The sequence below is a fragment of the Hydra vulgaris genome, chromosome 02 (genome assembly GCF_038396675.1).
Source record: "Hydra vulgaris chromosome 02, alternate assembly HydraT2T_AEP".
NCBI lineage: Eukaryota > Metazoa > Cnidaria > Hydrozoa > Anthoathecata > Hydridae > Hydra > Hydra vulgaris.
Window position 1 is genome coordinate 33,478,161 of NC_088921.1, and position 22,885 is coordinate 33,501,045.

At 27.8% G+C, this 22,885-nt stretch overlaps 1 long non-coding RNA gene across 2 annotated transcripts; it reads right to left on the reverse strand.

The window, feature by feature from the left end:
- Positions 1 to 138: 138 nt before the first annotated feature.
- LOC105850481 (nucleoredoxin-like protein 2) lies at positions 139 to 19,822 on the reverse strand. 2 transcript variants are annotated; one of them, XR_010636659.1, is made up of 6 exons: positions 19,640 to 19,819; positions 19,144 to 19,224; positions 11,441 to 11,518; positions 1,373 to 1,442; positions 793 to 830; positions 139 to 479 (listed from the first exon to the last, which is right to left on the reverse strand). It is a non-coding gene; the product is annotated as a nucleoredoxin-like protein 2 (long non-coding RNA). The 2 variants fall into 2 exon arrangements; XR_010636660.1 differs by lacking the exon at positions 19,144 to 19,224 and having other exon boundaries at positions 19,640 to 19,822.
- Between the last annotated feature and the right edge of the window lie 3,063 nt (positions 19,823 to 22,885).

The following is a 22,885-nucleotide window of genomic DNA, read 5'->3' on the forward strand; positions in this document are numbered from 1 at the left end:
GGGTTTGCAAATATTATAATTGATAATATGAAGATTAATGGTGTGTACTTAGTGGTGAAAATTAAATTTAAAGTATGAAACACATTAAATTTCGTTTTTAAATTATTGTTTCTAAACAAATTTGATGCAAAACATAAATTTGTGCCAAAACGTAATTTTTTGTTATAAAAAAACTTAACATCACTTTAAAATTATTTACTTTACAAAACTATTTCAAATACACAAAGTACATTTTTAAAATAATTAACTTACAAATTATGCATAGAATAATATAATTCAAGAATAATTTTTAACATTTATCTTTTACATTTAATTATTAATTTGTATTTTTGGAAATATTTTAATAATACGTTTCTAAAATGCAGACGACTAAAGTGGGCTTTAAAAAATCAACTTTAATTTCTCCAATCAGCAACGGCTGTTGATGGTTCTTTTTCAGAGACATCATTACGACCATTTGCCGTAACAAGAGACCCATCCTCCACAAAAAACAATAAAACAAATATAATATTATCAAAACATTCACATAAATAAACAAAAAACTGTCACAGCACTCTAACATCATCTTTGTTTTTAATTTGCAACTATAATTTCATATTTATTTTTGTATGTTATAAATATAAATTATTAACAGCAAGTTAAAAGACTTAGCGTTGTTTTTAAAAATTCTCACATGTTGATCTTATACGATCTCGTAAATTGATCTTATACGATCTCGTAAAAAAAAGTAAATATAACATACTTTGGTAGAAAATAAATAAATATGTATTGGAAAATTCTATTAAAAGTTACCTTTCTACAAACAATCAATTTAGGTATTCCGTTGACATCTATAAGCAAAACAAAACATAACAGTTATTTGATAAAAAAGAGCAAAAAAAAAACAAAGGAAATAAAACAAAATTAAATAAATAAAAAACAGGGTATGAATTTTGTCTGTGAAAACAGTTATAAAAAATGACATTAGCAATCGTCTTTCCTGTATTATAAGTTTATTTCAGTTCGTAAGGTTTACTTAAGTTTATTTCAGTTTGTAAGGCTTACTTAAGTTTATTTTAGTATGGTAGGGTTTCTTAAAAGTATAACTTTTCAATGGATCATTTATTAAAGTAACAAAATAAATTGTTTCTGTTTCAATACCTTAATTCCCTTACTTTACCTTCACTCAACAGACTTATAAACCGATTATGATATGTAATTTCCTAATGGGTTCATAAGACTGTGAAATTATTCTCGCTGCACTGTGAAAATATTTCCGTCTGCATACTTTTAAATAAAAATATATAAAAATGAGAAATCTCACAAATTTTAGTTTCTAATTTTTATCAAAATCACAATGTAAAAATAATACTAATAAAACAGAAACATTTACCAAATTTTTCCTTCAGCTCATCCACTATAGCAGAGCCATATTCCACACAATACCAGTCACCATGAGCTTCCTACTTAAATTGTTGTAAAATTAAAAAGTGGCATTTAATACCAATTAAAACTACATTTAACTTAAAATTATATATACAATATTTATTTATCTTATCAATACACGCTATATGCTATCATATAATATTTTAAAATTGAACTTAATACTGCTGTCGTTACTCATTCGTGAGTGTTTGACACCGAATTCACGGCAGCCATTTGAAAAGCCAAATTTTAAATTTAAAAAATAAAATTTTATTAAAACTGTATTACATTAAATGAAAGGAAGTTTTAAGATTATTTAATATCAAAAAAATATAAAGGTTTTGGAGTTTGCAGCTATTGTACTACTCCCCTTTTTAAAATATTCTGGATCAAAAAGACAGAATTAAAAAAAATCTATCAAAGTAGTATTATAGTACGTTTTATACTTTTATCAGCCAAATGAGCTGCTTTAATCTAAAATTGCACGAGGGATTGTCGAATCAACAATCCCTTTTAAAAAAGGTTTTTTGATACACCTTAGTTATTTATATTATTAACATATTTATAAACAAAAAGATATTCTATAACTATATTAATTATTGCTAATGGTAATAAACAGATTTAGAGATACTTTAGAGATTTATAAAGGTTTGATAAGAAAAGCAGATTTAATGACCTAACAGCGTGCACATTGATCATTGTCGATGTGCACGCGGTCTTTTTTATAGATAAGAATTTGTATTGTTTTGTTTGTACATAAATTTTGTGCTAATTAATTTTAAAATATTACCTAGCAACGCTGTTAGAAACGGCACTTTTTTTAGCTAATCAACAAAGTCATTTTTTTCTCCGTTTTTAAACTTCAGAGAAAATATATTCAAATAAGGCATAAGCGTATGAAAAATGGTTATTTTGAAATATAAATTACTATATTTTAAGGATAGTATACCTTTAAGACACTAACGCACATGGTTTGTTTAAAATTTGAAATATAATCAGGCGGGGTAAAGTGGGTCTATGTATGTAAAATATTGATATGTAATTATATTATCGAAGTTGTTGTTAGTAACATTATAAACCTATTAGTTTCATCAAACCTAACATTTTTTAGAACTGTTAAACTCTTATGAGTGAAGTTTATATCTTTGAAGTATATATTAAGAAACATGTGTATTTATTTGTATTGAAACAATACGTTCACCTAGGTCAAATAAATATTATATAAGACCTATTTGGTGTTAAAATATTTTTTTTTGTGACATGTTATGATTTATGCTAATTTCTTTCACTAAAAGTTTAACAGATTTTTCCTAAATATTACTTTAGAAAGTATTTAAAAAGTGTCAAGATAATACAAGAAAAAAATAAAACCAAAGTACAATGTTATAGTTTGGAAAAAGCAAATATGTTAGTATGTGGAAAAAAAAGACTATTTATCATGCTGCTAAAGAATGTTCGGTTCCAAAAAAAACATTTAGACAAAAAATAAAACAATAAGAATTTAATGCAAACAAACGCGAAGGTCGTAAAAGTGATAATGATGTAACTATGATTGTAGCTGCATTGCAGTATTGTTAAAGATATGGTCTTCCATTAGATGCTTTTGATATTTGTAATTTAGTTGCTCAATTTTGCACAACAATGAGGATGACAACTCCTTTTAAAAATGGAATTCCTGAGAAAGATTGAATAATTTCTTTTAGAAAGCGTCATGTTGATAAACTTCGATTACGTAAACCTGAAATACTTACATTTTCGATAGGTAAAAGTTTAAAACGTGTAGTAATGTTTTTATTATGAATTATATCAGACAAAGTAGTAAAAAATAAATTTTTTACTACTTTGTCTGATATAATTCATAATAAAAACATTATACCAAGTAGTAAATAAAACCTTGACGAGACTGGGCTATCCACAAATCATTTAACGAAGAGAGTATTTGTTAGGGAAGCGCCAAACGTTCGGCAAAACCAAACGTTCGGCTGTTTTGCAGAACGTTTGGTTCGGCTGATCCTTGGCCGAACATGCAAAAAATGCAATGCAAAAATGCAAAAAATGCAAAAAATGTTCCGCCGAACATGCAAAAAAATGCAAAATTTTGAAAATATAATGTTTTTTTAGATTAGACTTCAAATTTAACTCATTTGTACCTATCAGGTAGTTACAGTAAAATAAGTTAAATTTTAATATAAAATTTAATTATTTATTTTATTATATTATTATTAATTTTTTAATTCAAACATAAATAACCACAAAATCCATAATTAAAATTAATTAAGAGTAAATAAAAAAGTACATATACAGTCATCTACAACAACACATCATTCGGACAGTCTTAATATTCTGTTAACCGAACCAAGAGTGAAATTTCTTTACAAAACTAGCTGCTTCGTGTATTAATTCCTCCTCTGTCATTTTTTGGTAGTTTCAAAGAAAGCTGAAGGTTTCTGAAGAAATCTGTTTTACGGCGCTAAAAAGAACTGTAAGTCCTACAAAAATATTATTTAATGTTACATAAAAAACTTGCTTTCGGAATTAAGACTTCAAGGGAGATTCGCCTCACTCATATTACTCACATTTTTATCGTAGAATTGTTTTCTGCTATCGTTCCTAAACAATTTTATTTCTATATCAAGGCTAGATGCAACAAGTTTAGCTTAATTCAAAATTGCTTTCCAATTGTCACGAATAGCTACTAATTGTGAAAGTAAGCTTTCTATATTTGAAACCTCAATCTCTAAAGTTGCGTTACTGGCTTGAATGGCTTTGTTGCAAATGTAATTAGGAATTAATATTCTGTGCTACACGAATCTTATTTCTAGTTTTTAGAGTAAGATTTAGCTGAAGCAAGTCTATAAAAGCCAGCTTTACTCCTGGAAAGTGAGCTACAAATGGTTTGACACTCTCTATTCGATCTAACCATCTGGTGCCAGATATGCAGTGAAGAGAACAATAAGATTCATGGCGAACTAGGTAACGTAAAACAAATGTTATTTGCTCAACATATGTTGAGCAAACCGCATTTTCTTAATTTCTATGGGCCCTGGTGTGGCGCGACGACAGCACCCCCTCTCTAGAACCTGGTTTTCACTTCGAGTTCAATAGCTAATGTTTATATTTAAAATTAGCAATAGTTCGGTTGCCGAACCGTTCGGAGCCAAATACAAAATATCATGGCCAAACGTTCGGATTCGGTGTTCGGCCAAAAACCGAATTTGGCGCATCCCTAGTATTTGTACATCCAAAAAGCAAAGATGCTTATGAACTGGCTGCTTTTTCTGGTAAAGCTATGTACTCTGTGCTCTTCTGTGTGTCTGCAGATGGAAGATATCTTGCACCATTTGTTGTTTTTAAGGGAAAAGTGCACCTGTATTCTAAATGGATTGAAAATGGAAAATTTGGTACCATAAAAGCGGCCATGGATAACCATATCGAAATTTTTTGTCTTCCGCTTAATTGCTCACACGCATTACAACCGTTAGATGTGGCTGCCTTCGTACCATTTAAGAATGAGTGGAGAAAAATTTTAAAGCGGTTTGCAAGAGAAACACAACACAAAAATATTGGTAAGACAAATTTTAAAGGATTATTGAAACAATTGTGTCAGAAACTCTCTCCAGCAAATGCTATAGCAGGATTTCGTGGTACAGGTGTCTCACTATTAAGTAAGGACAAGATGGAAAGAAGAACAACTGGTATTGACTTTCTCAATCAATCACCTGAACGTTATAGCCCTAAATCGGTAAGATTACAAACACCAAGATCAGCTATGCGAGAAGCTTTAAGGTCAATCATATGTTCTAATGTATCTGCAGAAACAGCTGCAATAATGGAATAACAAAAACAAAAAAGGAAGAGAGTACAAGCAAAATTTAGAGAACTCCTTACAAATGAGAAAGTCAAACGACGGTTACTTAAGGATCAAGAAGTTAGAGAGGAAAAAAATCAAATTAAAAAAAAAAAGTACAAAAAAAACTATTACCTTTACTGAAGTATCAAAGAAATACCCAAAAAGATAATGTGGGTCTATATAGGCATCTCCAAATAAAGGCTTCCCAGACCTATTAATAGTATTTTAAGTAATAGTATTTTTTAAGAAAGTTTGATTTTAAGACATCTTTTGTCAGAAAGCTGATACCTAAACTTTGCTTTTTTTTTAACTCAAAGTCAGAAATAGGTAAAAATAGGCTCAGATTACCCCACCCCACCCTACTCATTGTAAAAGCAAGTAATGATATTTTTTATAGTTTGAATCTTATTAAATCATTAAAATATTTTGTTTCTTTACTTAGAAATATTGTTCATCAACACAGCCAAATATGGTTTGAACAAGTCTAAATATTGCATTTCAAGTTATTTTAAACTGGTTATCACTGTTTCTTTACTAGACCATCTGAGTACTGAGTTTAACACAAAGTTTGATGATACAATTTTAAAGTGTTATAAAGCATCTGTCCTTTTTTTTTTTTGAACCTGTGTTTTTAATTTTTTCATTATAATGTTTAATTACTTTAAATTCAGTGTTCTTGTTATACCGGTTGGAAATACCACATCATATCTTTAAGTGTCTTTTATTTACCAAAGGTTTTATTAGGTTTATTTATTATTACCAAGGCAAAGGCTTTATTAAGGGGGTTCGACCTGTGGGAAGTTTAGTTGAATTTCACTTAACTGGCTGGATTTCAAAAATGAACATTATAAGCAACAAACCTTTTCTTTACTAAGGCGCCTAAAAGGTTATACAAGAATGGTAAGAAAAAGTTACAAAGCAAAATGTTAGATAAAATCTAAAAGGTTTAGTAAACAAGATTTAACAAGTTTGTTACAAGTATATGTGAATTGTGTTTAAAATAAAATTCAAATTTAATAAGAGTACAATTTCATAAAATATCTCAGCTATCTTTTGTTAAACAGCTATTTTCATAGCCAGACATCTTTGGAAAACATTTTTTAGCATTGTACAGCTATAACAATTAGTTTTTTTTTGACTCTTGGTAAGTATTTATAAAGTTAATTTTTAAGTAAATCTACAAAACTATATAAAAAAAACTTACACAGCAAAATATTTAAAAAATAATTTTTGCAAGATAGTGTTAGGACGTAGTCTTTGCCAATCATTATGAACGTGAGGATAAATAAACAGGTTGGTTCCATATAGTTGTAATAATGTACCTTATACGTTTTATTTTTGTTTATAAATAAAATTTATAAACTCTTGCGCATACTATGGATTTACTATTTGATTTTTATCAAATAGCATGAATTTTGCGTACAGAAATCTTGTATTTATAAAATTATAACCTGTATATATTATACATTACGTCATCAGAGAATTTTCAAAAAAATAATTTTTAATTTTCAAAATCATATTTTCAGCTTTGGTGGAGACCATTTTAGCAATATTATAAGTCATTTAAAAAATTATTAATACATTTTTATATAACACACTCAATCTGGTCAAAACAAAACAAAAAAATAGGGAGGGGGAGGGGACATAACTTTTTTTGGACTTTCCCAAAAAAATGTGCATGTCCCTGCTTACCTAAATATTAACTAGTTTATTCTACATTTTATTAGTTTAGTAAAAGCTTCTCTTCATTTAAAATCTTATTTACCTATAAATAAAATTCTCACTTGCAGAATTAATGTAAGGGGGAGTGATTTCATTGAAAGGATCTACTTTATTATAGTTAGGGGTGCACCCGAAATGAAAATTTGAAAATCTGGCAGGATTATACTTATATTATTTTTAACCTTCAAGATTAAAGTTAAAGCTTGCACCTCAATAGTGTGGCTATATAATATATATTTATAACCTATAGTATATATATAACCTATTTTATTAATTTGATACTTGTTTCATTTAAATACAGTATGTTGTTTTTATTTATTTTTGTAATTTTATGTACTAAAAGTTTTACCCTGCATAATGTTTTTATATAAAATTATTTCTTTATTTTCTATTTTTCCATTTAGCTTAAAATTGAAATATTTTCTATAACAGGCATCCTATATTTTTTAACTATTTAAAATTTAAGTAATATTTAAAATGAGACTATTCTCAGAGGCAGGTAACTCCTCAGAGGCAGGTAAAACATTTTTGATGAAAAAAGAACTAGTTTGTTGCCCAAAACTGAAGAGGATATATTTTTCTACCACAATATTCCTAAACTTCAAGAAATCCTCACATAGTTGATTATTGCATATAAAATTACATTGTGTTTGTTTAGAAATTTGTATTTTTTTTTACCAAAGTTCACATATAGTTGTTCATTGCCCTATAAGACAATGATTTTTTGATTTAATTTATGGTCTGTGTCACATGTCTTAAGAAATAAAGGTAAAAGATGAATTCAATTCCGGAATGAACTAAAAGTAACAAATTTTGGCTAAAATTCCGGCCAGAATTTGTTACTTTTATTTCAACGGAATCCGTACCTCCTTAATTATAGTGTAGAAAAATATTACATTACTAAATAATCAACGGGGTCAGGTTTCTTTTATGAAAATACCGACAACAACAAAAACTAGTTCTTTCTCCTTACGTTTATTATAAGAATTTTTAAAGTAAGAAACTTTAGTCGGTTAACTAAAAACCAAGATTTTTATATGAATAGTTTTCTACCGTTAATTAAAAAACATTGAAGTTTTGAATATATAAAAAATAAGTATAGAAATCGTCGGTGTGGAACACATACCTTGACCCATAATTTACTAGTCCGGACAGCCAGTATATATATTTTATGCTACCATATAAATATTTATAAAATTATTGAGATTCCAAAACTTTTCATCACAAAATAAAACAAATAAATAAATTAAAAGTAAATAAAGTCAAAAATAAATAAATAAAACTAATAAATAAGTAAAACAAGTAAACAAGTAAAACAAGTAAATAGGTAAAAGAAGTGGACAAATAAGTAAAGCAAAGTGGACAAATTTTTAAAACTTATTAATTAGTACCAAACTTTTATTAAAAAAAAGCAATAAGTGTTTAACAAGCTCTAGCCATCTTCAGTTGAGTTAGAATAAAACTTTTTAATTTAATATACAACTATACAAACAGTAATTAAAATAACCATTTTTGACAAAACAAACAAATAGTATAAAATACAATATTAAAAGCAATAAAAAAAGGTTAACGACTTCTATAAAGTGGTATCATAATTAAACTTACAGTATCGGACAAAACGAGTGCAACCAAATAATGCTAATTTAGTTTCTTTATATGGAAGTGCTGCATTTTTTCAATATAGAGAAATAACTATGTAACTGTTTAGAGACAAAGTTCTTCAAGTTTTATTCATCACAAAGTTCGTTATTTGTACACGAAAATTAATAAATTAATCAAAAGTATTAAAAAAAAATTGATTTCCTTCTGGAAAAAACAAGTGCAACTCGACAAAATGTTGACCAAGCTGCATTTCGCTATCAATATTTCGTGGCGAATCCTTTGTTGTCGATCACAGCCTTGCATCTTCGAGGCATAGATTCGATCAGGCGATCAATGAAACTTTGTGGAATCGCTGCACAGGCCTTTTGGATTTGTTCAAACAGTTGATCCATATTACGAACACATTCACGATTAACTCTGCGGTTGACGATCTCCCACAGGTTCTCGATAGGGTTGACATCCGGAGATTGAGGCAGCCAATCCATCATTGATAGGTGGTTGTCTTGAAACCACTGCTTGACTACTTTTGCAGTGTGTTTCGGATCGTTGTCTTGCTGAAAACCCATTTTATTGGCATAATTCCATTCAGCATGAGGTAACATAACATCTTTCAGGATATTTTTATACATGAAACGGTCCATTATTCCATCGTTTCGATGTATCGGACCTAGACCGTCAGCAGAAAAATACCCCCAGACCATTACATTGCCTCCACCATGCTTCACGGTCTTATGGCAGTAACGTAAATCGAGGCGCTTTTCGGCCGGTCGACGTACACGGCAAATACAATCGCTCCCAATGATGTTGATGCCATTTCTGCACATTCCAGTCAATATGAGATGTAGCAAACAGGAGTCTTTTCTTCTGGTTTTTTAGTGAAATAAGCGGTTTCTTTGCAGGGCGTCGAGAAAACAATCCGGCTTCAACAGCACGTCGTCTGATTGTTCGGTCCGATACAGGCAGCTCTAATTGCTTTTGTATCTCGACTGATGATATCCATGGATCCTTCTTGACGGATTTGACGATCATAGAATCCTCTCTAGGAGTGGTGGAACGCGGTCTTCCACCTTTGTTATCTGCTGCCAACTTCCCCGTAGAACGATATTTGGAACATAGTCTTGATACGGTCCATTTTTTCACGCGATATTTATCACAAATACTTTTTTGTGACATTCCACTTTCGTAATCGCCATTAATGTTCTTTCTTAGTTCCAATCCAAGACTGTCGGGAGCCATTTTTGCACCTGAAGTCATAAAAATAATAAAAATAAATAATCACGCTTCTCAAGGCTTACCGTGTTACATTTACCTTGTGATGATACAATAATGCTCTGTGGAACACAACAACTTGGTTGGATGTGGACTGTATTGATGTAATGAAACACTTGTTGTATTTCACTTCTTGTATTGATGTTCTTCGATAAAACACTTTGATAAAACTCACTTCGATAAACTGCCTTGATAGTACTGACTGATTAACTTCCACATACTGACTGAATTACATGTCGATTTACATGTCTCTTAAATAGTAAAATGAACCTGTGTGAACCTGTTTTTGAAGATTCTAGATGCTTCTTTTCGATGCTTTTGGAAGCTTCTGGATGTGTCTGGATGCTTCTGAATGTTTCTGGATACTTCTGGATGCTACTGGATGCTTCCAGATGCTTTTTCTGGAAACTTCTGGAAGCTTCTGCATGCTTCTGGAAACTTCTTGAAACTTCTGGATACTTCCTTTAATTATTAAAAAACTTCCATGACGTTGACACGGATCAGACTAAAGAAAATGAAACAAACCAAAAAAGTTGCACTTGTTTTGTCCGCTGCAAAATGGCACTTGTCAACGAAATTTCGCCTGTGTGCTGTCACCTGATTGCTCATATCATGGCATGCTATGACTCCAGACTCCTGAACTGTTTGCTGTGGTAGTATAGTTCGTTTCGTTTTTAAGACATGTAAAATTAGGAACACTTTTTAGCATTGTTCAATTTTGGTTGCAAATGTTTTGTCCAATACTTTATATGGAAAAGAAAAATTTTGTAATCAGTTTATCTGTTTGTTTAAATCTAGTTTTTTTCCATTTCATGAACAATCTTTTAATTTAGAATCGAAATTTTAGTGGCAGATCTTATTATTGAGAAGGCATCATTGCTATAATTGAAAAAATAGACACCGTTGGCATGGAGATTATTGTAGATCTGTGAGCTTTGACACTCTTAAAGTGGTCATTCAGTCGTGTTTACAGGTGGTGATAATTTTCACCAGTAAAAAATAAATTACATCTTAAAAAGAAAACAAATTAGAAGTTGAATATAAAATTAACGGATATGGTTTACAATGTCTTTAAATTCTATCACTTAAACATTTAGTTAAATTTAACTCGTGACTAAAAGTGACACAAAAAGAGCCATTAAAATCCGAAATTTCTTCATGAAATAGAGGTAAACAAGAAACTATTTATTTTATTCGTATAATTTTCAAGAAAGTTACTTGGATTCTTTTTCTATTTCCATGGTAAATGAAATTGAATTTTCAGATCTGTATATAAATTATGCCATAATAAAAACAATGAAAACGGAATGTGGTTATAGATAAGAATGCTTTTTAATATGATATTAATGGTGGTTTAAAAGAAATTAGTAATCAGAAGAAATGCAATGCAGGGAGAAACAAATAGTATTTATGTGGCTAGACTATTGTACATGACACAATTTAAAGTCTCTTTCTATAACAAAGTTTTTTTTGCTAATAAACAAAAAACTTTGATAATGAATATTTTACAAAAAAAAAAAAAAAAAAGTCAAGCAAACATTTTTAAAAAAATAACAAACTAAAATTTTAATGTTAAATCAAAAAAATTATTGCCTTCATGTAGTTTATCATATCTTCGTGGCTTTCATCAGAAGATATAAATATAACTTCTACACCAGAATCGTTTACATCCTAAATTTAAAATATAATAAATATGTGCATACGTTTTTGTATATATCAATCTGAGCGTAAAAATACATATAATGTTATCTATTAAATTTCTTGAACTTTTGAAACAATTATTTACGATATAAGTAAACACAAATCAACTGTTAATATTTGCAGTAATCTACAAATAAAATTTGAAAAAAATTGATTAGTTGTCAAAAAGTTTTAATTTTAGACAAATCTTTGAGCTTGTAACCATGAGCTAAGTAGTTCTTTTAAGTAAGGAAAAGACGTCTATGATGGCATACTTAACTTTGATGCTTCATTATTCAGTATCCTGAAGACCAAGAACAAAAGTTTTGACATAGATACATTCTTTGTTACTTGTAAAACAATAATAACTTTAGGAGTTTTCATCAGTTTTATTTTTTTTTAAGTTATTTTTATTTTAAAAAAAAGGACAAGTATGTCGTCATAGGCAATTACTGCTTCTATAAAAGCATAGGGGAGGATGGGGCTGATTAGCATCAAGGGTAACATAACCTTAGAGTCTTCCCTCAGAAATTACGCGTAATCATCCTAACTAATCCTTTTGTGCTACACAGCAGCAGTGTAGAATTTTGCGCATGCGCAAAAGAGATATTGCGTTTTATGTGTTTTTTGAACCAAAAAATTTGTGAGTGAAGTAAAAAATCCTTTTTACTTCACTAACAAATATGTTGTTTTTATGAAAAAAGGTTTTTTCAACTCGTGAATATTGCAACACACCTAACTCGTCAGTATGCCATCATAGGAAGAAGTCATCATTTTCACTTAAACGAGCTATGTCTGCCTTGTTCAAAAGATAAAATTAAAATAAGTATTTCATTAAATGCACAAAAATTGGGAATATAATGCATGAACATTTTATTTCTGCACAGTTGATAATAAAATCACAATCTTAAATATTTAAAGGGATTAAAAATAAGTAAGCTTTTTGTTAATTATAAAAGCAATATTTGTGCATAAGGGACGTATTTTTACTAAAACTAATGTAAAGTCAGTATAGACATGTTGGTCTAATCACTTTTTTTCCATAACCAATATTTATGAAAATATGACCGGTATGCCATCAAAAAAAAAAGAAAAAAAAAAAATAGGCGTTATCCTATCATAGGTGCCTTTCCCTTACGCCTAATAAATTTACCCGTACAAATAAGTACAGGTGACAGCGTATATATTTTTTCTATATATCCAAGTTGAAAATAATCTTCTTTTTGGGTGATAAAATTGAACTGTTGAAATTAAGTAAAACTTAAGAGTTCCAATAATAACTTGTTAGAGATTGTTTTATGTTTTTTGATGAGGATGTCAACTAGTTACTCTGATTAAAATTTACCTAAACTAATTTTTTTTTTTTTTTTAATAAAAGATCCACTATTTGCATAAAAAACAAAAGTGGTCACGCTCCGCAGAGAAAACTAATTTTAACTTTAAATATTATTTTATGTATTAGGTTATAAACTTTTTAAACTAATTTATTTAAATTTTTTATAGTTTTGGTTCATTTAACTATTAAGGTCTTTTTGTCATTTCATTTTACTAAAAAATGTATATATATATATATATAAATTAGTAAAAACACTTATATAACTTTTATCTTCAACATCATGTTTCTCCATCAGTAGGTTCATCAGGAAGCTTTCTGATGAACCTACTGATGAAGAAACATGATGTTGAAGATAAAAGTTAGATAAGTGTTTTTACTAATTTGTTATTGCTCTGTTCTTTAAGAATATTGAGCACTCTCTTTGTAGAATACACTGACATAATTTATATATATATATATATATATATATATATATATATATATATATATATATATATATATATATATATATATATATATATATATATATATATATATATATGGTTAATTACTGAGCAAATTTTTACGAAATTATCCTCAAAATTCATTGTTGTTTTATTAAACATTTTTTTTTTTTACAAAGTCAATTTTTTTAATTTCAAAACCAAGTCCATATTTGAGCATAACCTGTGGTGTTCCACAAGGTTCTATTCTCGGACCACTACTATTTTTAATCTATGTAAACGACTTAAACAATGCTTCCAAATTGAAAAGTATAATGTTCGCTGATGATACTAATCTTTTCTTATCCCATACTGATGTTTATGAACTCTTTTCAACTACAAACAAAGAACTCAATCTCATTTCTAATTGGTTCAAAGCTAATAAATTAACTTTAAATATAAACAAAACAAAATGGATTATCTTTCACTCCTGCGCAAAAAATTTTTTTTACCAAGTAATATGCCTCAAATTTATATTGATGAAACGATAATAAAAAGAGATAATGTTATAAAATTCTTAGGTGTTTATCTTGATGAGAATATTACTTGGAGAAAACATATTGATCATATAAGCACTAAAATTTCTAAAAACATTGGCATTTTATACAAAGCCCGAAATTATCTAAACAAAAAAAACCTAACCCAACTCTATTATTCATTTATACACAATTATATAAATTATGCAATCATCGCCTGGGGAAGTACGGATAAAAGTAAATTACAACATCTTTATCGCCGTCAGAAACATGCAATCCGCGTAGTTAATTATGCGGATCGCTTTTCACATTCAAAATATTTTTTTGATTATATGAAGGTTTTAAATGTTTATAAACTGAACGTATTTAATGTCTTATGTTTTACTTTTATATGGAAAAACGATTTATCTTTATTTGTTTTTAATGATCTTTTTTCTTTAAAACCAATAAATAAGTACACATTAAGAAATTTTAGTTTTTTAAGTGAACCTTTTTGTAGAACTAAGTTCAATCAATTTTGTATTTCATATCGTGCACCCCATCTTTGGAATAAAATAGTATTACCTAACTTTGATCCCTCTATTACTCTTCCTGTTTTTAAAATTAAGTTAAAAAAATTAATTCTCTCTATGGACAACATTCTAAAATTCTACTAAAAATAAATGTAAAATGTATTTGTTAAATCTTCAGCTTATTATATATTAAAATGTGTTGTATATTTGCATAATGTAAATACGTTAAATCTTATGTGTGTGTGTATATGTATGTATGTATGTGTGTGTATGTATGTATGTATGTATGTATGTATGTATGTATGTATGTATGTATGTATGTATGTATGTATGTATGTATGTATGTATGTATGTATGTATGTATGTATGTATGTATGTATGTATGTATGTATGTATGTATGTATGTATGTATGTATGTATGTATATATGTATATATATATGTATGTATATATATATATATATATGTATATATATATATATATATATATATATGTATATGTGTGTGTGTGTGTGTATATGTATATATGTATATGTGTGTGTATGTGTGTTTTGCATATATATATATATATATGTATATGTGTATATATATTTTATTTTATATATATATACGTTATAAATATTACTTTTTAAGGTTCCGATGATAAGATCCTTATGATCTTCTTTTGGAAACCTAGCTTTATATTGTTAGTACGCTGAATTGTATTATTTGCGTAATTGTATTACGACTTATGTTTATATATTACGGCTTATGAATTATGTAACACGACTAACATTGTAAACTTAAATAAAAAAAAAATAAAAAATAAAAAAAAAAATAAAAAATATTTCAATTGGAATAAGTGCAGTTGTTTCAATTCTTTATTCGATTTCTTTTGTTCTAATATTGTTAATTTTTTGAGACAGTAACTTTTGACTTATTCGCAAGTATACAGTATGTTAACAATATAAAAGTAAAGTTAAAAAATTAATTTGTATTATTTTAGACGATGTTTCGTCTGACTTTTTTTTTCCCGTGAACTTTGGGATATCAGACGAGAAAACTTGGGTTTTTGCGCTAATGCAGTTAATCATCTACCGAAACAAATACGTTCCTGCGGCTTTGCTCTGATTTTAATGAAATATCGTAACGTTTCGGGGGGTTTTATTTTAAAAATGCGCTAAAATTTAGTTAATTAAATTATCAGTGCTATTTAGAAGCTATATGACAAACGAAAAGGATAATTTAGAGCTTTTAAAATAGTTTGTGAGTTATTTTGTATTGAATCTTTGAAGGATTACCAAAAAGAATCTTAATAGCTCTCAGCAATGGCGTAGATTGTTTTGTTTGCCAAGCAACCGGCAGTGAAAAATCAATTGTGTTCCAATGTTTACTCTTTTTTACCTTCGCTTTGTTAAGAGAAGGACAAGCACCTGATTTGATATGAATATGTTCTAAGATGTGCAATAATAAAACTTTAGTTGTTTCTCCGCTTTTGATTTTAATGAAAGATCAAGAAAATTTTTTTAATAAAAAAGGAATCAAAGTAGCTTCTATAAAGCATAATCATCAAAGAAAAAATATAGAAGATTATCAAACAGAGGTAATAGTTATCATTATTATACATTATTTTAGTTACCAAATAAAGTTTTTCATTTCTCTAGAAAAGGTCTAGTTTTTGCTTGGTAATTACCCTAAGAAATTATACATTTTTTTCTGAAATGTTGTTCATAAATTTTGGAATTGTGATTTCAATTTTCTGTAGAAAACATGTAAAAATATTTTTTAGTGAATGCAAAATAATTAATCATTTATTGAGAAATTTTTTATGCTAAATGCATTTAGCATTCATTATGATATTTCATTAATTCTAAATGCGTTAAGCATTTATTATGAAATATTATATTATTCTGATATTGAGTTTAGATATTCTTCAAGTATATATATATTTTTTGAATTATGGAGTGTTGTTTTTATTTTTTAAAAGTATATACTGTTTTTTTTAAATAAATTACAATGAAGCAAATGTAATATTTTGTTCACTTGAAGCAATTGTACAATTTAAAGATCAATTTTCAATGACTCTGTCTTTCATCAGAAACTTGTTGCAATTTCAATTGATGAAAGCCATTGTGCAAAAAAGTGGTAAGTGATTTTGTTATATGGATAAATTTGCTGCGTAAAGTAAACATTGATATTTACAACTTTAATGTCAGACCTTACACGATTTTATTTATACCTTATTTGTCTGTGATTGTTATCGAGGATGTTCAAGTACACAATCAGATGCATTTCAATCTCATTATAATAGACTCTCAAATAGCGATCACTTGTCCCTAAAAGAAATCCAGAATTGGCATCGACAGCAACTGCAGCTAACAGTACTGCTGACTTTATTATTGATAACACTGATAAACAAATAAAATTTTTGTGTGGAAATCTTGTTAACTTGGTGGTTTTTTAAGAAAAATTAAATATACTTATTTCAAATATGCAACGCATTTTTTACCATCACGTCAAGTTGTTAAGATATTTAGGTTCAAATCTTTAGTATTTGGAGTAAAGTCCCTAATATTATCGAAAAAAGTTATTCAAAAGTATGTCAACCTGGGTCTCAAAAGAAGCGTATTTACATAAAGATTTTAGAAAACATAAATATTTTTCCTTAAAATTTATTGACAAAACAATTATGTAAAATAATGCTAAAGACTCTTAAAATATTTTAACGGAATGTTTTTTAGCAATAATACAAAAAGTACTTATTTTTATTACAAACGAATAACCTTTTTAATAGCTAATACTTTTAAACAACCTCCTCACTTATTAAGGAGACTTAATTCAAATATTGAAGTAACTAGTAAGAAAATTGGCATATTCAAATGCAAAGATATTCGATGCAAAATTTGCAAACTTCAAGAAGTAGATGTGTTTAAAACATCTAACGGTACTATTTGGAAAGTGAAAAGTCACATCACATGCAACAGCAAAAATGTAATTTATTACCTAAAATGTTTAACATGCAAAAAACAAGCATATACTGGTAAAACTAATAATTTAAGATTACGTATAAACGGACATAATTCCAGTTGCAGAACTGGCTTATCAACTGATCGATTTGACAACCATGTTTATACTTGTCAACGTGCCCACAAAAGTGTAATTGAACCTTTTTTCCAACTTTTCGTCTTTCTTGAGCTTAACAATGAAAGTTTTATGATATCAATTGAAAAGCATTTGCACAAACAAAAACATGATATATTTAATTGATATATCCTGTCTATAATTACAATTCAATCCTTCACAATAAATAGTTACCCACAGCAACAATATGAAAATTAAACTATTTTTGTTTTTAATACAAATATCTTGCAATAATACCAAAACAGCACTACTGATGATTATTTGAAAGGCCTCTAATGCTAATAGTTTTAATATATAAAAAAGTATTTTTTATTAGTATTTTTTTGGTTATTATATTGTTTTTAATAAAAACATTTTGAGAAAATAGATTTACTGGATTTTCTATTTGTTTCATTAATCTATTATTTATCATTAATCATATCATCTATTGTTTTCTATTTGTTCTGACAATTTTTGAATTTATATATATATATATATATATATATATATATATATATATATATATATATGCACTCTAAAAAATTAAAGCAAGCATTTTAAAAATTAAGCGTACAAGAAGGGAGTGAGATCTGTTGCAAGGACAAGTCCCTGATGAGTAGCGTTAGTGCAGGTCTCAGGCTCTCCGAAACGTCATTGGTGATCGCAGTGCATTCCTGATGAGGGGGATCATCATTATCCACTAATTAATTCTGATTGATTATCATGGCACCAACGATTTTTTACCTCTTACACCCACGTATAATATCGCTTTTTGAGCTTTATATTATGAATTTGTTACATTAACGACATTTATATACTTTTATGTCACACAGATGATTATCGGTTTTCAATTTATTACCAAGAGTTTAGACCATAAATAGTATCACATTTATTAGCTTATTTTTTCTTTTTATATTGCCCGAACTATCATTTTTTATCATTTTACTTAATACTTTGTTATCTACTTATTTTATTGTTTTCGTATGGTGCGATAATTTTAGCCATGGTTGCCATTAATAAACCAGCGGATCTATATTAACTTGTTTACTCATAGACCATTGTTTTATCATTTGTTTAGGATGACTAAAGCGTGAGTTATTGTTCGCCCTATCCCTGAGTCCTAAAATTTTATTCCTCCTACAAAATAGTCTTTACATTCATTTATGATTCTCACCCAATGACATCATCTACAATCTACTTCTATTTTCACATCAAACTGGTCTACGTAACTGGACGGCTCCGTTAGTCACTTTTTGCAACCATTGTGTCGCATAAACAAACAAATTAGGCGTACAAGAAATATTAGCGAATTGGGTCTTTATATAGATATAGTAATAAATTAGTAAAAAACACTTGCTTAACTATTTCTTTTTTTCTGATACAAGATTTTTTTTTCACTGGGTTATTAGAAAGCCTGGTGATCCAATAAATAGAGGAAACGGCAAAAAATATATATTTTTTTTATATTATTATTTATTTCCATAATAAATAATATTTTATTAGGGTATTAAATCTTATTAAATCTCTCCAGGATTTTATTTTGTATAGTCGTATTTTTGTCGTATTTTTGTCGAATTTAAAAACAGACAGCTATACTTTAAACATAGAAATATAAATAACCTTTTTGTAAAGCTTATGTTATACATTAAAAAAATAATAAATAAAGATAATAAATGAAGAATAAGTTAACGTATTACATATGCATTAACCTACTTTATAAAATTCTTTTAACACAGGTGTAAACTCTCTGCAAGGAGGACACCAATGAGCTGAGAAATAATAAAGCACAAAATCCTAATAAAAACAATTTTAAAAGTTTTAAGACATTTATTTAAGGAAATAACAGAAAAATTTTTTTTTTAAATGTTTCAAGCTTTTAAAAATTTTAAATAGCTAAATAATTTTAAAAGTTTTATATAAAAAAAAACATCCAGTTTATACCACTCCAGATTTTTTTATATTTTTCTTGGACCTAAAGTTCTTAAGCATACTAAATTAAAAAATATAAAAACAGTTTTCCAACAAAAATTTATGGAGCAACAAATTAAATAAATGTAGTTTGTTGTACAGTTAATGAAGCCAATGTTTGTTTTATTTCACTTAATGTATCATTTTACTAAATATATGTATAAATGACCTTATTTATTTATCGAAATTTCAAAACTATGACATAAACAGAAACTTAAAAAGTAAAGTTAAAAGTAAAAACCTTTTCACTAAGTATGCTATCTGCTAAGCCACTAGAACCATCAGCTTTGTATAAAGTCACTCCAGATAGGGAATCCATTTTTTCGAATATCAGTCAATTGCAGTCTTTTTACTTTTAAAAGTATTTATTTCTAACTTGAATTTTGTTGTAGTATTTTATGATTAACTTTTTTTACAGCAATAACAAGTATCAATATCTCTATATAATAATAAATGAATAATCGGTTTATAATAAAAAATTAATTATTATATTTAATCGCATATATACTTATCTAAATAATTTACTGAGAAACTACTTGTAAATTGATTAAATGGAAGTTTAATTAGATCCTTAGAAAACATTGCGAAAATCCCTCAAGTTGAATTGTTTAATCAAATTTTTCCTAACTAAATAGTATACAGCTTAGTGATGCAAAAAGTTTATCTAGTCTGTCTCAAAAAACGAAAGTCGAACCTTTTAAAAACGTATTTATATGTAACAGAGATAACATCTTCAGATACCAAGCTTAAAGTTCTTCTCTTTAGTAGCACGAAAGAAATTAGTTAATGAAATGTTAAAATTGAATTTTTTTTATTAATTTACTATTTAAATATAATTTGTTAATTAATTATATTTTTATACTTTAACTAGTCACTTGAATTCATAAAGTTAATATTTTATTCTTTGAAAATGAATAAAATTGGACAAGTTAAATTGTAAACATTTTTCTCCTCAATTATTGATTATGTTTTTGTCATAAAAATGGCAAAGCAGGCTTACTTGTTTCTCGTATGAACACTCCAGCCAGGTTAGCGGGTGTACGAACACTCCAGCCTGGTTAGCCGGTGTAGGAGGTACGGATACCTCCTACACCGGTTACCAGACTGGAGTGTTCATACGAGAACAAAGTAAGAAGAACGAGTGTTCATGCAAAATATACTTTTTCATATACCGTTTATACCGTCACAGATTAAAGTACAGTAACACCTACCTGATGGCACAAATCAATTGAGTTCATTTCCAATGATATTAGCCAAATTCATTTCAGAGGCCTGGTCTTGAAATTAATTTGATATGGGGAAAAAAATAAAGATCGTAAATTTGTCATTAGAAAAAATTAGCTAAACAATACTGTCGCTGTTACTATTAGTTCCTAATTCATTTTCATTAAAAACGTAAATGATTAAAGAATCTTATGTGGTACTTTTGAGGAATTGAGAAACAAAATGCAAATGTATTTACGCTATTTAAAGCTAAAAAGTAAACTAAAGCCTAATAGGCTAATGAATATTGTTATTAAATAGTAATCATGTATTTTCAATGCAGTCTCATTTAAAATACCTAAAATTATAGCGGAATGGTCATCAAAAAAGATGTTTTACGATAAGAAAATCAGTAAAGATGTCATTTACAGATATTGTGATCATAAAAAGGAAGGGAATTGCGGACTTAATGTAAAAGCATAAAGAATGCTACAAAGTTACAAAATGAAATAGTTACCTATTAAATGTTACATGCAATAAATCGATGAGTATAAAATTATATAGTGACTATTTAAGATCAGTCGTTTTACTTTTTGATTGATTTAATCCTGAAGGAGAATATTGCAGTTGTCCTCTTAAATCTATTAGGTTGTGTACTGGGTTGCTTACTTTTACTTTTGTGTTTTTTAAAACACAACAGTGATAAAATAATAGCTACAATAATAACTATAGAAGAAATGACTTTGGCTCTATCTTGCACAGATCAGTTACAAAGTGTAACTATAGAAGAAATGACTTAAGCTCTATCTTGCACAGATCAGTTACAAAGTGTAACTATAGAAGAAATGACTTTGGCTCTATCTTGCACAGATCAGTTACAAAGTGTAACTATTTTTAAAGTTGACTGAGTTCTAAAAAAGTATAAAAAAGAGATGACATAATTGATATATCAGCAGATCCAGAACTAGACTATTTTTAAAAGGATGTATCATTAATTGTTTAAAAATTGAAATAACAGATTTAAAAAATGGCTGTTTAGCTAAAATGTGTTTATTTTGTACCAATAAAATTGAAATTTGAGCGCAAATAATCTGTTTGTGAACATTTACATTATAAATACTCACAAAGAACTGCCTTTGTTTTATAAGATAATATTTGTTTTAATACCCCATTATTTGATCCAAATATACTTCATATAGCACTAAAATTGAAAACATTGAATTCTACATCAATAAATTCACAGATGATTCAAATGATAATAATACTTGATAAAAATTAGTACTATAAAATAATACCAAAGATGTCACTAATATAATCATAAATAATACTGAAAATACTGATGTAGAGCTTTTTAATAATAGTATTGTAAATATTGACCTTAGTAACCGCGTGGCTCCAAAACGATGTGGTATTAATTACATAAGCATAAAACAAAACACAAGAGTGGCATGATTTCAGAAAACATAAAATTAAAGCTGCTTGACTATCTAATTTACTTAGTTTACTTGGGAAACTTTTAAAGTTTTATATTACATTGGAATGTTTTAAAATAGGACATCTACACCAGGCCTAGCCCATTTAGAACATATTTAAAAAGGTAAATTATTTGAAAGCTTCTTTCTAAAGCAAAAGTTGAAAAATGCCTATAGTTTATTAGCCTAATCAACAATAAATATGGTTGTAGCCCTGATAAATTAGGTCCATCAAGTTTGTTTGACTAGAAAACTCAAGATTGTGTTGATTGCGTTGGGCCATTAACTACAAGTAGAAAATTTTTCTTAACATTATGTTCAATGCCAGCTACAGATTGAGTGTACAGATGCAAATTTTGATATTTTTTAATCATACCTGCTTGAAAACAATTCATAAAACATTTTTAAATTAAACAAAATAATACCTTATTAGTAATTGTTGAAGAAGCAATAAACTCAATATATGATTGGAAGAAAATAAGAAACTGAAATTATCTTGAAATCAAGTTTTGAAATCTAATTTTGTTATGTTAAAAGTCAAATTTGGCAATCTGGTTTTGTTATGTTAAAACTATTAAGAAAATTATTAAAAAATTTAAAGTTTGTTTCCATTGTAATTTTTTCGAGATAAAAGCAACTCTAACATTTTGAAAATTTTATTTTTAAACTTGTATATTGTGTACAAGTTCAAAAATAAAAATAAAAAAAGAGAAATATATAGTTATAAAAATTATAAAAGGAACCCTTTATATATACTATATATGAAGGGTTCCTTTTATAACTTTTATAACTATAATTTTCTCTTTGCTGAA